This window comes from Etheostoma spectabile, chromosome 13 (assembly GCF_008692095.1).
Source record: "Etheostoma spectabile isolate EspeVRDwgs_2016 chromosome 13, UIUC_Espe_1.0, whole genome shotgun sequence".
Lineage (NCBI taxonomy): Eukaryota > Metazoa > Chordata > Actinopteri > Perciformes > Percidae > Etheostoma > Etheostoma spectabile.
Window position 1 is genome coordinate 13841932 of NC_045745.1, and position 16957 is coordinate 13858888.

Genomic DNA, 16957 nt, shown 5'->3' on the forward strand with positions numbered 1-16957 from the left:
GGACTCTTTAATCGAGTGAGCAAGCACAGGTTGTAAGATTGTCAGACATCTGTTGGCATACATTAACTTAATTCCTGTGTTGACAACTACAGTCGTTGGTATCAGTCTTAAAAGGTCAGCGGTGGGAAAAGGAGATGTCAGCGTTGTCGTGGTGATGGAGTGGGTGAGCACAAAGTTCAGGTTCACCTGGACTGGGAAGCTGCATGCCCGTAATGACAAAAGGTCAAGGTAACTAACAGTCTGTGGGAAAAGGTTAGAACTGTCTAAGGAATACACCTCATGTCATTTACATACCCTGCCATAATGCATATGGATGAATGGATGGATGTAAACAGGTCACACATTACACAATGTGTATGCTAAATGTGTACTTGGATACATAAATAACCTAATTTACAGGATTGATTGTACCACAAGTAGAGCATGCAGAAATCTCACTCAGCTAGCCAAATGACACAGAACACACTTATTTAGTAAACAGCAGCTGCAACATGTTCTCTGCTTAAATATTAACTATGCAAGATATTTGATGTTTCTGGTGCGGAATGCATTAATATCTGTTGCCTGTGTTAAAATTTCACTTTAAAAATTAATGCTTCAGCAAAGCTTTGAAATCAGTGTCTACAACAAAGCAGGAGGCGGGGGCGGGTATGCTGGGTACCCACTGAAGGAAATAGATCAGGCTTTAGAAGCCAAGGCCACGCTATGTTGACGGTATAAACACCGCCCTGCATCCCTTTTGCGAGCGTGGCCAGGAGAGAACTGCAGGCCTTTTGATGCTTTCAGGTGCACACTCGGAATATTATCAATCGGCATGACTTGAGAATATTACGTGAAGCCCATTGACTAAATGCCACTATTCAGAAATTCCCTCTTTGGAAAGTGAAGCTCTTGCCAGTGTTGTACATGCTTTTCATCTCCCACATAAATGAACCTAGAGGTATTCAGCTGGAAACCTTCTCCCTCTGGATTTGGACTGTGCATTCACTTGGAAAAGATTAATATTTATCATTGTTTTTAAGTTGATCAGCTGGAGGGTAAGGTAAATACAAAGATGTGTCTAGGATCCTTAAAAACTGCATATTGTTGTCTGTAAAGTACTGACCACCGGTGTCAAGTTGCACTGCTGCTTGCAACAGAAATGTGTTCTTCCTTTACCATGGCTCTTCTTCACTATCTAAAAAGAAATTGTTATATTTTATGTTATGTTATAGAGCTTTATGAAGCCCATCATAAAAAACTTTTCAAATAGAGAATTATAGTCTTAAAAGGACATCAGTGGCTTTGTTCTATCCCATAAATTGTGTACTTGTGTTTACTTTTGACTAGATTTGCAACCTATGTTATGCTTGGAAAATGGTTTGCAAGATGTTAAGTGCAGGCAGCTTGTAGTTAATAGGCTACGATGTGGGAAATCACTAGTATGGTCCTTAATTCAATTGCAACTCACTGATATAGGCTCATGAGCAGTCAATTCATTATGCAATGTCCTTTGTTAAGTGTTCTGCATGATATGCTTTTTGAAAGTAAATAGTGACAACTAGCATTTCTAAATAGTGTGTCAGGTTAGGTTAAGAAAGATTAAAATATTAAAGCTACATTATTTAACTATAGACAGTGGCAACTCCACAACATACCTGTGCCTGAGGGTTTCCTCCGTTTAGGCCTAGAGACTACAAATTTATAACAGAGAGCCTGAGTTACAAACTGGAGGCATGAAGTTGAAAGCCAACTTTATTATACTTACTATCTATCCATCTATCAATCCATCCATCCATCCATCCATCCATCCATCAATCCATCCATCCATCCACACACCGTGCAGAGTTTTTTGAGTTTGAACCATGGTATGACTAAAAGTCAGGATATCTCCGTCTTGACCCTTTAATCCTCAAAAAGCACAATTTTTGCAAAATGGGGCGCGCATCACAGAAGGCTTGTATCATGGCAGATTTGTTGTCATTACTTAGAATTCCTCATAGAGGCGGCAGAAACTACGCACTATAGCTTTAACTGTTGTTTCATTGTGGAATTTCCCACCACTGATAATTTCAACACCAAAATGTAATTAATAATATATAATAATGTTAATCTACTGGATCTCTTCAGTCCTAAATCTGTCACTCATATTGTTGTCAAAATTTCTTTTCTTTTTAAAAACACAGAAAATATAGCTTTAAAACCTATTGCTTCTTGCATTGCTGTAAACAATCCATTTGCCTGCTTCATCTTCTCTCTATCATATGCCAAAAACAAACAAACACAGGGTCATGTCTATTACTGAAAAAAAGAAACCGCCATTCTCAAACAAAGTCAAATTTGTTGCCTTGTCTGAAAAGGGCAATTCCTCAATGTCAGTGCAGTTTGGAAGTAAACAAAGGGAAAACATGGATATGTAGGTAGCCTATAAAACAAGCAAAGCAACAGAGAGTAGAGGCAGAGTGGGTTTAGAATGAGTCGATCTGTGAAGATAATAGTTTTTTTTAACCATTACTAAAGAGAAAAACTCTCATCAAATGTGCATCTAAAACTTTACTAAGCCATCAGCCCGATTTAATACTTATATATAAGTATTAAATCTGTATATAATATACCACGATAGTGTGGGCTCTTAAGACCCTGCAACTGTTATCTTTGAAGAGCCGGGATGCATGGGGAGCTCATTGTATGTTCAGGACTCGGTCCAGTCTTTAATGAGAGTAAAAGGACACAGCACTCATCTTTATTTCATGGCAGTGTTTGTGTGCATCTGTGGAGTCCTCAAAAAGAATTCATGGTGATAAACAAGGCCTATCTGAAGAAGGCCTTGCAGCAGTGTGCAGGGCTATATAATAGGCCCTGTTGCATGGCAGATAATATGAGCTGCTGGCACTGGCGAGGAGGGGATGTTTGCTGCAGACTGAAGGTAGAATCTGCTCCATTGGAAAGGGACACTGCTGCCTCAATGTCCAGAGAAGTCTCTTCATTAGCCTCTGTGTCCTCTGTTTTCTCTTCATGCCTCTCTCAGTGTCCTGTTCACCCTCCACAGAGTGATGGGGAGGGCTCTCTGAATAGCAATAACCCAGTCCAGCGTCAATCTGTCTTCTACTTCATTAAGGGGGCTGCAGCGTTATTGCTGGGCTGTAATGATCCCACAGATCTCACTCCCATAGGCTGAGTTTCTTAGGCTTTCGGAGATGTCATAAAAGAGAACACATGAGTTGTGACTGAAATGTATGTGAATTATTAATTTGTCAGTTCCTGGAGGAAGTTTGTCTATGTGTGCGTGTGTGTGAGTGTGCATATGTACGCACAGGCGCATGCGCACACTCCGGGCTACTGCTTTATACTTCATATAGGTTGATTCAAAATTTATGTTGCCAGTTCCTTTGGCGCTGGAGAGTTATTGCAAAAAAGTCAAATGAAAGGCTGCAGTAATATTAATGCAGTTCTGATATATGGCCACTGCTTCTCATTCACAACTCGGGATGGGCAATGCAAAAGATATGTTTTATGCAGACTAATCCAGCAGAGACCGCAGAAACGAAAGAACAAGATAGGGTTCAGAGCCCTGTGTATACAGGCCACAGCAGGCTCGTACACAACAACAAGAAAATACAAGCTTGGAATATCCTTCTAAGCAGCCATTATGAATAATGGGAAAAATATTTGAGATTATTTTTGTTTTTTACTTGTTATTGCTTTCATACAGACATTAAAATGTGTGTAATTTTTAGATATATGTAACTATAATCACCATAATACACCGGCATAATCACTGTAAACAAAGTTAGATCAATGTAAAGTAGCCCATTGTTATATCTGACGTTAATCAAATTTAAGACCTCATTGCCTACAAAATATTTTTATGTGCTTTGTTTAATATAAGTAAAGGTGATTAGTCCAAAAAAAAGCCCATTTAAAGATTTAGTGTGTTTATTAATAATAAATAAAGGCAACATTCAAGCCATTGCCAAATGAGTTGCTTCAAAGCTAATTAAGACTATCTACACTACTATAACTACTCCACACAACTCTCTCTAGATTTCTCAGTATGGCTGTGTTCAGAAGATTGTAGCATCTGGTTGACTTTCCCGCCTAGAAACTCGAGTGATGGTAGTTACCTGATGTCCAGAAGGTTCTTTCTTTAAACAGTGCACAGTGTCTAAAGTGTTTTACATTGGTGGCGGCAAATTAAGTCATTAAGATCACTGTATCAGATGTGTGATAATGATGAGGTAATGTTCCACAATGAAGGTGACAACAGTCACATTTCAGTTATATAGAGTGTAAGCTAAGAAGATTATTATTTTGTAATAATTATTGTTGAAATATTTGCTGCTGTACTAAACTACAGCAACGATTGACAGTGTGGGTCAATTAAAAAACTATGATACAATCATTGATGGTCATATATTGCATGCTGCCGCCACCACCACCAGTGTTTATATACCTTGTAAGACTTATTCAGAACAGGTCTGTATCAGTGTAGTCTGGATGGAAGTATTTCCATAATAATTATCTGACATCCCGCATGTGACTCACACACCAAATGTCCCTCACCTTTACTTATGGCTGCACAATTAATTTAATTTTAATCACAATCACAATTTTGGCTTCCCACGATCAAATTAGCTTGATTGAGCGATATTTTAAATGCGTCATTTCATAGAACCCCCTTTTTATTTTTTTGCAAAGCCAATCTACCGCTCCGTAAACCATTAAACCTGACATGTGCCAGTCAGAGTTGTTCCTGCACCGCGCAGCTTAGTTTCTAGATGGAGATAGTCACAGAGGTAGCAGTTGGTTATACGGCGATCTCAAGGTTTACCAGTTTACTAGTAAACGCAACATTTTGGACCGTCTGTGTTTTTCAGACAACAGCAATGGCCAGTGCTAGTTAGAGTCTGTTAGCTCACAGGGCTCTAGGGCGTGAGTAATGTTTTTCCTCTAGGTTGCACCGGTGCACCGAACGTCCTCGCATCCGCTGCCTCTCCACAAACAAAGCAAGGTTGTTTGAATGGATATGGTTTCATTTTGCGTTACATGACCCATCTCTTCTGTAAAGCCGTGTGTTTGTTGGATCTCTCCTCTTACTCTCCGCGCAGCCCCGCCACACAGCGGCGCCGGTCCACACTTCTGACATTTGGCTACAGTTTCAATTGTTAACACAGCTGTATATTGTTAAGCATGAGAGGCAAACCTGTATTTGTACCAATGATTCCGCTGGCAACTATTGCGGCCGCCACAGCGAATGTGAGACGGATTTCAGATAGCGAATTTTCACCTACATGTGTTGCAGCTGTATGTCTGTACAACGTACGTCAAGATAAGAAGAATGTAGCATAGTATGGATGTGAAAGCAGTTATAAATAGCCTATGTGACATTAAAATGTTTTGGTTAAAATCAACAAATAATTGTGATAATTAATCGTGATCACAATATTGATCAAAAATAATCGTGATTATCATTTTGGCCATAATCGTGCAGCCCTACCTTCACTCTGTGTGTTGCCGTTCTTAAACCCCGTTCCCTTTAGAACACAACAAACTACACGCTGGAAATGGCAAGTTTTGAAGATAATTTGGATTGTGCAACGAGGCAGGCCGGCTTGGTTCTTTTGGGGAATGATTGTAAAGATTTACAAAAGAATATGTTTACGGCATTTAGTATCCAACTGAAATGTTTTTGGGACCAGTTGGTGGGAAATGCTATGGACGTACTGTACACAACCATGTTTGTATGCAGCTAATTTAAATGGCTTACATTAGTGTATTATGTGAAGTGTTAACTTATTTTAATATTGTATGTGGCGTTGTCTTTTTGAAGGGCACCAAAACAAGATCCTTTCCCCGTGACAGTTTTGCAGAGCCACCGTCCCTGCTTATGGAGCTTAGCGTTTCCCAAGACGATTGTGATTGGTTTAAAGAAATGCAAACAACCCAGAGCGCTTTTTTTCTCCTATCCCAGAATGTAAGGCTGCTCGATTATGGAAATTACGATTATTTTGTTCTATATTGAAAATCACGATTTTTTAACATGATAAGTCATCAACCTTTGGATATAAGATAGTGTTCAGGGTATAATCTTTTAGTGTCCTTTATCTAAAAGAAAGTCTTTGGCTCAGAATAAAATCTGTTTTACTACTGTGAGTCTGTTCAGCTTTTACAGATTTCATACATCTTTACACAGCTAATGAACAATTCCAGATACATAACAATATTGCTTCACACCTCACTAGCCTACTGTCATTAGTAAACATTGTGCAAAAATATGAAAAATAATGCTGCCCTCAGTGGGCTTATCTACTAGCTACCAAAGGAAATATCCAGCACATAGACGGTACCTTAGAATAATGTTATGTGACTCATGTTGACTCATTTTACATACAATTTAACAAAAAACTAAATACTGAGGGAACATTACTATGTTTTTTCATGTTTGTTTTGAGCAGTAGGTCGGTATGCACCCACACTAAGCTGGAAAAAGTTTTAAACAGTAAGTGAATACAGCATGTCGGGGGAATACAACGTCTACTACAGCGGGGAGGCGGAAGAACAGCAGGGTTAGCTAACATTAACTTTTCCCAGGCAATGGAACTGAATTTTGCCTTTTTTGCTCACCAAACGCTGCTGTGGCTGCCCTCCTTTTTTGGGGAGTGTAGCCAGATCTCACTCCACAGTTCTACTGGTAATGTGAGACTAGCATCATACTAGTTCAATACCTTAAGGTCTCAGGGTTGCCAGTCTTAATGCCTCACTGTATAAGATCACAACTACCAAACAGTAAGAAACAGTAGCTAAGAATTGTGTATGGTTCACACTGCTTGTTTGGAGGCCCACACGCATGCCTGAATGCAGCCATTATTCATAAGCATTGGCAATCCAATCCATTATACAACAGAGAGTTGAAACAAAATCCATGAACTATTGAGTCAATGAAGTCAATGGACTGTGACCTTTTCACCAATATCAAACCACCCACACTAATCAGACAGCTGTACCTACATCACCATACAGAGCATCAGCACAAGCAAGAGAGCAACAAAGTCATGTAGCCCAAACACCAAAACTGTTTCGAAAGCCTCCCTAAGTCCCACACAGATTAGAAAAACAAGGCTAGCAAAGAACAAAGGGCTGGGTGTGAATGAGAGTGATAAAGAGTACAGGGAGGGAGAGGGTGTGCGGACACACATCACTTATCTGCTACTGATGCCGTGTTCACCTCTGCCAAATAGATCTGTCAGACTGGTGCTTCTCAAGGCTCCTGAGGGGAAACTCAATAAAAAAAGGCTACCCGGGCATCGCCCAGTTTCTCGGGCCAAAGTAAATAGGTGCTGAGCGTGACATTATTGATAGACCATAAACTAACACTGCTGTTGCTTCCCAGTGTCAGATACTGCTGTCAGAATAGTCAGCGCAACTGCCATTTCCTGTCACTGCAGTGGAATATTTTCCTTGTATCACTAAGGGAAATGGAGCTCACAAAATCGACATGTCGTCAAGTGGAGGTAGAAAATACGTGCATGTGTTCAATTCACATTTTCTAAACTAAGCTGCACCACACATGACTACCAACACCCAAACAAGCTATAAGTTTCCAACTGTTGAACAAAACAAATGTTCAAGCAAATGTTGAATCCAGCGTTTGGTGCCAAATCTTTCAACTAAACTTAATTTTGTTCTTTAAGCATGCCAAAGAGAGTACACAGCCTTCGTTTGAACATGTCAATCACGATCAGGCCTTTGTTGTTTGCTTAATGTGGTAAAATACAAAACACTGCTAATGTTCGCAAATTTAAAAAACGGTCAGGTTCAGCGGTGGAAGTAGTTAAAGATCAGAAAGCTTTTCAGAAAAGAAAAATCTGAAGTTGGAATTATACACTGGATCAATGCCTGTTTCCAAACTTTTACTGAAGCCACTATTGAACATATATAGAAATGAGTGTCAAATTAAAAGAAAATTTGAATAGGTTAGATGCTTTTGTACAAGGCTTAGGGAATTGCTAAATTGAAGGGCTGCACTCTTAAAATCGGTGAGTCAAATTGTTCATCGGTCACCCTGGCTCGACTTAAAGTATTTTTATTAATTTGTTTTGTCAGTCAGTGTGCATTAAGTTACATTTTTATAAACCCAGCAGATTGAGCGTGCTGAACAGTATTTTCCTGTGGTCTGTAGAAATGAATGGTTATGAAAGAGCAAAAAAGTCACACCCACCAATCATGGTAAATGAGGTACCATGTTTCAAGAGGAGTCGGGTGTGCTGCTGACATCGCCTCAACATTGAGTATTAAGTCCACAGCCCGAGGAAGCAGCAAGGTCCGGACGAGGAGTGCTGTAAAGATCACAGACGGCGCCTTGAGCTTTTCCAAGCCGGTAGCGGAGCACCACCACGAAGGAAACGCAGGGAGATGAGGGAATCCTCCAACACCAAGCAGCTGTCCCTGACCCGCCCAACGTAATCCCCCGGGACTGCACGGACTGCCACCCATTAAGAAGTTTGAAAATATTTTGGGATCATTGTGAAACTGTTTTGGGACGCATATTTGACTGCATTTAACTATGTTAATGTGGTCAAAATCACAACTCAAACTTTGGACTGGAAAACTGAATTTTCTATTTTCTATTAACAAATAGTTGAATCTTCACTAATAAAACAGCCAAATCCTAATTTAGTTACAGCCCTACTTATACATGAACGAGAGGTTCATGTACAAAGAAAGCCACAAAACACTTTGTTACTAACAAATGTAATTATTTGTTATTGATTAATTTCCACACAGCCACAACTCTGCGCCTTCTCTTTCGACAGAAACCCTGTTCATTCATCATTACTGCTCTATCTTTTTAAGAAACTATCACTTCTCATTTATGAACTGATTAAGTGCAGCTTGCTTTTATTTTTTTTTACATTTAGACACTCGCCCTACCACAACTTTATTTTATTACACCTGCACTAATTTGCACTTGCTTTTTAGAGATGGAATTATTCAAGAAAGAAGGACCCTCACAAATTGGACCATTGTCACTCACTGTGGTTGGTAGCTTTTTTTTTTACCATTCCACTTTCGCAATATTTAACACTTGATTAAACTGTGACACAAAAAAAAAAAGAGTCAAAGTCTGTATCTTGAAAGCACAGTTTTCCACTGGTCTAATGTCCATTCCTTGTGTTTCTTGGCCCAAACATATCTCTTCTACTTGTTGCCTCTCCTTAGCAGTGGTTTCCTAGCTGATATTTGACCATGAAGGCCTGATTCGCGCAGTCTCCTCTTAACAGTTGTTCTAGAGATGTGTCTGCTGCCAGAACTCTGTGTGGTATTCATCTGGTCTCTAATCCGAGCTGCTGTTAATTTATAATTTCTGAGGCTGGTGACTCAGATGAACTTACCCTCAGCAGCAAAGGGGTCTCTTGGTCTTCCACCCCTGGGGCGGTCCTCATGTGAGCCAGTTTTGTTGTATCGCTTGATGGTTTTTGCGACTGCACTTGGGGACACATTCAAAGTTTTCGCAATTTTCCGGACCGACTGACCGTCATTTCTTGAAGTAATAATGGCCACTTGTTTCTCTATACTTAGCCGATTGGTTCTTGCCATAATATGAATTCCAACAGTTGTCCAATAGGACTGTCGGCTGTGTATCAACCTGACTTCTGCACAACACAACTGATGGTCCCAACTTCATTAATAAGGCCAAAAATTCCACTAATTAACCCTGACAAGGCACACCTGTGAAGTGAAGACCCTTTCAGGTGACTACCTCATGAAGCTCCGTGAGAACACCAAGGGTTTGCAGCACTATCAAAAAAGCAAAGGGGGGCTACTTTGAACAACTAGAATATAAGACATGTTTTCAGCTATTTCACATTTTTTGGTTAAGTACATAATAAATACATAATTCCATATGTGTTCATTCATAGTTTTGATGCCTTCAGCAATAATCTACAATGTAAATACTCATTGAATGAGAAGGTGGTTCCAAACTTTGGGCCTATACTCTAAATATATACAAATTTAAAATTTACAATCCAAGATCATCATGTTGTGTTGTTGTTAATGTATAATTTCCTAATATTAGAAGAAATAAAATATTTTTTTGCTGTCACAACCATGATCAATTTTGAAATGATAACTTATTTTCTACACTATAACTAGGACACGCCGTAGCTTAATAACATGCAAAAAAGGTTTTCATTAAATATTGAGGCTAACGGAGCCATAAGGTTATCTGCATAAAATGCACCGCCTCTGGCCATTTAGAAAGGAGTATTCTCTGTGGTCATGCTTTCACTCAAATTAAACCTGCATAGCATTGTGAGGATTTCAGGTATTTTAATACTTTGCAAAGCCTTTTTCCAATGTTAAGGACTAACAGATGCCCTTAAGAGTGGAACCGCCATCCCTATGTGACATAGCCTACGTGACGCAAATGTTATTTAAAAAAAAAAAAAAAGATTATTCCCTATTTCAAATGTTTTATATTTTAGTTTTTGCCAGGCAAGCTGAGATAGGTAATTGCAGCACTGAATTGTTATTAATTTATAAGTCTTCCATTATCTGCTGTTCATTAGTGGAGAGAGGGCACTGTCTATATCCCACTATCTCTTAATTTAGCAAGACAGCTTCCCAAACTGCCAGTAGTGCACAGTTTCCTTCCATGTGTATACAATGCCGGTTACACTTCCACCTAAAAAAAAATTAAAATAAAGACGGAAACTGCTATATGAAATGACTATTCTTAGAAAGAACACTGAAACACAATGTCCTCTGCAGGTGGCTGTGAACCTGCACGTCCATGATCATTTTCAAGTTATCTGTCCACTCTCATACATTAAAAAGATTTTAATAGATTTCTTTTATATAATTTGATTGACCTTGAGTCACAAAGCCACAGTAATAAGGCTTAGGCAGTGCTGACTTCAGCAATGCCACACTCAATCAACAAAATATCTAGTCCAAAATGTGGTACATACTGTATGTATGTACCACATATATGTATATATAAGGCTATTCTTGGTGCGCTTCCATCTTATTTATGTTCACTACTTATGAAGAAAAGTACTGGTCATTACTCTCTCCGTTCTCAGGCTGTTGTCTTGTTTTCGTCCCACGGGTCAGGACTGAGCTGGGTAAAAAGGCCTTTGCTTCTCTGCTCCCTTTACATGGAATTTGCTGCAGAAGGACTTGAAACTTAGTAAATTGGTCCTTTGAGTATTTTAAGCTGAAAATGAGAAGCTTTGAGTTGGACTCCCTACATGTCAATGTTTTAATTGAGATTTTATGTGAAGTGCATATTTGGTTTTTATGTGTGTCTTGTATGTATGTAATGATGTGATGTAATTTTGATGCCTATCTTGGCAAGTTCCCTGCAAAAGAGATTTTTAATCTCAATGGGTATTACCTGGTTAAATAAAGAATAAATAAAAAATAAATGTGTGCAAAAACAACTCACTTATTTTAGGGTTTTTGTCATTAATAAGAAAGTCTCTAAAAATGCATAACTGTGATGTGAACTGCAGCAGGAGGAGGCTTTAGTTCTGCTAAATTAAATATGATGCATGTAAGGACTAATACAATAAGCCCAAAAACCAAGGCTGCATACTTAACCTTGGCTGCTTGTTTGACTGCTATCTCCGTTCTCTGCTTCACCTGGGAATTGCACTCAATATAATGAAGAATACTGATTAATGAGAAACGTGACACACTATGTGTGAGCCTCCATTAGTGTTTTCCCCAGATCCAAATGAGGGGTTTGGAAGTGTCTATGCCCAAAGAACATTTAGAGCATCTTAACCCAACCGAAACCTTTCTGACCAAAGAGCACCAGGAACAAAGGGAGCGTCACAAACTAAATCAGGAACCAAAAGTTGCTGTTGTGTTTCCACAACATCTGAAGGACGGTAAAGATCAGTCAAATAGGCCGTTTACTGATTTGTTTTTGTTTTTAACAGGACAGCTTTGTTTGAGGAGCAATTCATGCATGAAATACCAACAAAAAAAACATGTTTTTCGTTGAAGTTGCCTTTAGCATGTGATATTTGAATAAACGCTGCAAAAGAGACAACCAGAGGCAGAAAGGGAGACTGAAAATGTCAAAGGTATTTAGGCTTTGTTGGCGTCTTTCCGACTCATTTAAAAAAAATGAGAGAACAGAGAAAAGAGAGATAGCACCAGCTCTCTCTCAGCCGGCTTGCGCTATCAATGAGAGAAATAAAACATTTTCTAATTGTTTTGAGTCAGTTAGTTCTTAAGCACAATTATTTAACCATCAAACACTGTTCAGGTGACTTACTTAAAATCATCAATCAATTCAGCAATTTTATCGCAACTTTTTCATAAAGACTTATATTAGGAGTACTTTTATCAGCTCTGTAAACTGATTTGTTTCACTCCTGGCACCTGTTATGCCCTCTAGTTAAGGCCAAGACACAGCGTAATGTCAGATGCTGTTGCCACGTCAGCTGTTTGACTTGGCTAGATATTGTGCTGACTGCTGCAGTCCACTTTCATGACCCACGCAGTGGGTCTATTTATTGCATGGCTGCTCTCTTTAACTCGAGGATCTCAAATATGAGAACCATGGAGGGTCTAGACAATCCACGGTTTTCATTCCAGTCAAGATTTCACTGATTAGCAGCACCCTACAGAGGAGGGAAGTAATCAGCAAAAACACTTGTGTGATTGATTGACTCAAAATCCTAAAAACTGATTTTGCACTTGTTCCCACGGAACAAGTTCCTTCCCAAGATCATTTTACGTAGCCACCGTCTTTGCGACCGGGGCTTAGTGCCGCCCGAGACAATTGCGATTGGTAGGTCTGGCAATGCAAGATTACATCAGAATTAACGGGTATTAAATAATTACTTTGGGTAATACTTCATTTTATGCAATAACAGGTCTAACTTACACTTTGCACTATTTTTTGTTCAGTGTGAATTCGTTAATGTATGGTTGCGGTGACGTGCCTTTTCCTCTGGACATGGTTAGGGTTGTGCCAATGGACGACATCATTGTGAGATTGAGAGCCACCATGGTTAGGGTTGTGCCAATGGACGACATCATTGTGAGATTGAGAGCCACCATCGGGATGTCACGCCCGCCACGGGCGCTGGACGGGAAATTGACAACTCCGCCGGTCTTAAACTAGCAATTACGCAAAGAGACAGCGTCGGGCTTTGTGCTGTGCAGGGTACAAGATAGGGCCCCTTGGACACAGCTGTTATTGAGTGATAGAGAAAAGGCGTTAATGTGAAACGCTATCACTCTTTCCTTTCTTGTGGACAATACTGTTTGCGTGCATCAATAAGTAAGTCTGATGTTCTGAGGGTACGGGACGATGTTATGTAGGATTTATGAATGTACTTTAGGAACAATAGGCTAAATCACGAGGGTTATTGCTATTTTATGTGTGAACTAACATTGCCCATCTGTTCACGTGCACTGTAAGAATTATGTTTTGGTTTACTGATGTAGTTTAATCTCAGTAATGATGGTATATTAGGTTATAACTGTCGCTCTGTTAAACGTTCAACTGTACTATTGTTAAGCAGATCACGGAGCTCTGATTGACGGGTATTTAAAATCTATATATGTCTGATTGTTTCTATCTTAACTATTAGCCCATAGTAGTAGAAAGAGATATAGTAAAATAAAATGTGCTTTATTACAGCATATTTATATTAGCATGGCAGGTTTACACAGTCAAAAACAACCAAATAGATGTAAGACAAACCAACTAAACATTGAGCCATTAAATGCAGTGATTAAGTGACAGACCAACGACTGGCCCATTAAAAAATAAACACTGATTGAGTAAATAATGGCCCATTAACTACAAACAGGCTGGCCACTTAAGTGCCAAGATAGAAGGACAAATTAAGACTTGCCCAATACATAAATGAGACTTTACTACTAAAGTCTGTCTCATTAAATATTGCGAGATAAGTGTGACTGGACAAAAATTTGGTCCAATACATATATTAATAAAGACAAACAAGTAAAACACTGGCTTTTTAAATACTAAGACAGCGTATTAGTGAGAGTCGTAGAAATATAATCATTTACAAAGGTGTTGTGGATTACACCGACCGTTTAACGATGCCGTAAAGGCACCTTTGCTTTTCGCACATAGTATGGACAATTGTAAAGTATCAAAATATAGCAATGATATACGGTGACAATAAGTGAGCTTGACAGATGTTGACAGGTGAATTTTGTTACCTTGTGAAGATTTTGTAGAACTGAAGTTGTCTCAAAGTAAGGTGTTGAAAAAAGTATCACGTTGATATTGAAATCGAAACTCATTTCATACTGTCATTTTAATTATCAATTTCAAAACAATACCAAACATGTGTCAAGGGTCTGACCTAAACCCTTTCCGGGGAGAGCAGTTGTTAGTCTTTGACTAACTTGTGCTTACTCAGTCAGTCTGTCTGGGAAAGACCAACTAAACACTAGCACATTAAATATTTAGACTAACTGACTAAACACTAGCCCATTTAAAGGCTAATGCAGACTGACTGACTAAACACTGGCTCATCAAACGCTGAGGCAGACAGACGGACCCGACAGCACAGCATCTGTTCAACATTTTCATTTTAGCTGAGGGGGAGGCACTCGCCACTTGACCCTGGGAGTGCCATCCCTATCACTCCAACAGTGGAAATAGCAGCATGAAGCCGGCTGCATGCTGGCCTTAATATTTCGGATGCAGCATCTCAATATCAGGGTATGCCTGAAAAAGTGGAAGGGACAAAACCAGAATTTTGCTGCAAGACGCTGGTAGTTTAGGCATGCCATTTTATCAACCACAAGCTGCTTTTGGTGTACGCTACCTGATAAAAAAAAAAGTGTTAACAGATTCAGACCATCTCCAGATTCCAACACATAGCCTATTGCTTATAATAAACTACTGTTCCCCAAGACTGCATTCAGTAAACAATTTTATGCTGAAAGCATTATGCTAAGCAATGCGAGTTATCCCTTTTGCTTTCATGATTAGAATATTAAAAGGAGAATTGTTCAGAAGAGGGAAAAAAGGGTGGAAAAGAGCAACACTCAATCATGGAGAGGGGAAAGATAAAAGGAAGCAGAATGAAAAACAAAGAGGGAGTGGGTCAGTGAGAGGTAAGTTTTGAAAAAAAACGTGAGTAAGGAAGATGCGAAGGCGTAGTGAAGTTTGACGTGACATCAGCCTAGGCTAGATTTAGGAACCGAGAATCATTCCCGCAACAGCACTGGTTTGCAATTGTACCAGACAGAGTTCTTGTTATTTTAATGCTAAGACACTTACATGAGAATTGAAAACCACTATATAGGCTGTAGAAAGCTCCCGTCCAAATGTGCACAGTGGAGGGCCAAAAAGCTGTTGAAAGCCTTGTGATTGTGGCAAGTCGACGAAGCAATGTGAGGAAATTGAAAACCAGAATGATAACTTGTGAGGGTAATTTAGGTCCATCCCCTGGAAAATGAAGGCAAAAAAAGAGCTTGTTCTAGCAAGGTGTAAGATCAGAATTATTTTGTCGATCTTACACCCAAACGACTTTTCAAGCAATTCCATTTACACAGACTAATTTCCAATATCGGATTGAAATCCTGATAGTCTTGCTAGAGTTGGGGTGCGCTCCTGTCATCTCAATCATTTGGTATAAGGTGGTCATATAACTCGGTCCGAGTCAGTCTTTTTCCCCAAATTGCCGGGTTAAATATTAAAGTCTTGGTAGTGAAGTTAAATCATGTGACTATTGTCAACAACCAATGGGTGCACTTCCACCAGCACCAAACAAGAAGCAGCAAACGGCTAGAGCCAGTGTTGTTTATGGTTGCTATGGCGCTGCACTAAGTTAAACGCTAAGGAGGGAGAGTTGCCGATTTTCTACCCTTCTGAAGCGCGTCAGGGTCTACAAATGGCAACAAACACAGTGGCAAGCTGTACCACAAAGCATTCATAAACAGCGTTCCAGCCAATAACCAACAAGAAGGATATGGGGGTGGGGGGGGGTCAGTGGGCGGAATGAGGAGGAGGGAGGGGCAAGCTAGTCTTGCTTAAAAATACTTGAAACGTCAACAAGAAGTAACGTCACCCAACATTGCTTAGAGAACCTTTAAGTTATCAGCTAATGCTAGCGGTAGCTAGCTACCTTGGTTACACCCAGGTATTTAGTCTGGGGTCTGATGTAGGCGGAGAGGTGATTGAGATTGAGCTGAAGAGCGTGTGTGTGTGCATGTGTTGTTTGTATGTGTGTTGTTTGTATGTGTGTTGTTTGTATGTGTGTGTCTCTCAACTGCAACAGGTTACTGTACTACAAACAAACACTTTGTTTACTTGAGGCAGTTTGAGCTCTGAGGTTGGTATTACAGACTGATGTGTTTGCCATTGTATCATTCCCTCTGTGTCATTACATTCGCTTTGATTTGTCAATCTATTATCCAGCAATGCGACACGCTTTTGGCATTCTCAGCTCTGTTTTCAGAGATAGTTTATCACAAAGCACAATTGAACAAAAGAGATTTATCTTGGTCGCATTTGCACTGACATTAATGTATTATTGATGCAGGAACACACTGCACACTGACACAAGTAATAAAGACAAAACTGGCAAAAACAATTGGTTGTATTTCATTTTCACCTTCACAAATCTCCAAGAGGCCGGCTTGCTTGTTTGAATTTAGAACCAATGTATTGTGTATATAAAAGGTTATGCGTTGCAATTACATTGATAAATATCAATTCTGCTAAAGAAAAAACAAGAATATATCCTATAATATAGTTTGTATTCCAAATCAAATTCTATTGAATGGGGCCAGTAAGTAGAAAAATGTTAAAGATGCACACAGGAGGAGTCACATGATTGGCTCGACAGACATGGCGGCTTGAGGTATAGCTCCAGGCCCAATCCTGCCAAATACAGCGGGGAGAACAAGTATTTGATACACTGTCGAATTTGGAGGTTTTCCTACTTACAAAGCATGTAGAGGT

The 16957-nt window shown here is 39.5% G+C and overlaps 1 protein-coding gene and 1 long non-coding RNA gene across 2 annotated transcripts in view; both read right to left on the reverse strand.

Moving 5' to 3' along the window:
- Positions 1-16957, reverse strand: part of tmem132e (transmembrane protein 132E) — a 346965-nt gene that overhangs the window by 272291 nt on the left and 57717 nt on the right. The window lies entirely within an intron of this gene.
- On the reverse strand, positions 1655-14769 carry LOC116700270 (uncharacterized). Its single transcript, XR_004334614.1, has 3 exons — positions 14757-14769; positions 12757-12761; positions 1655-1707 (listed from the first exon to the last, which is right to left on the reverse strand). It is a non-coding gene; the product is annotated as an uncharacterized LOC116700270 (long non-coding RNA).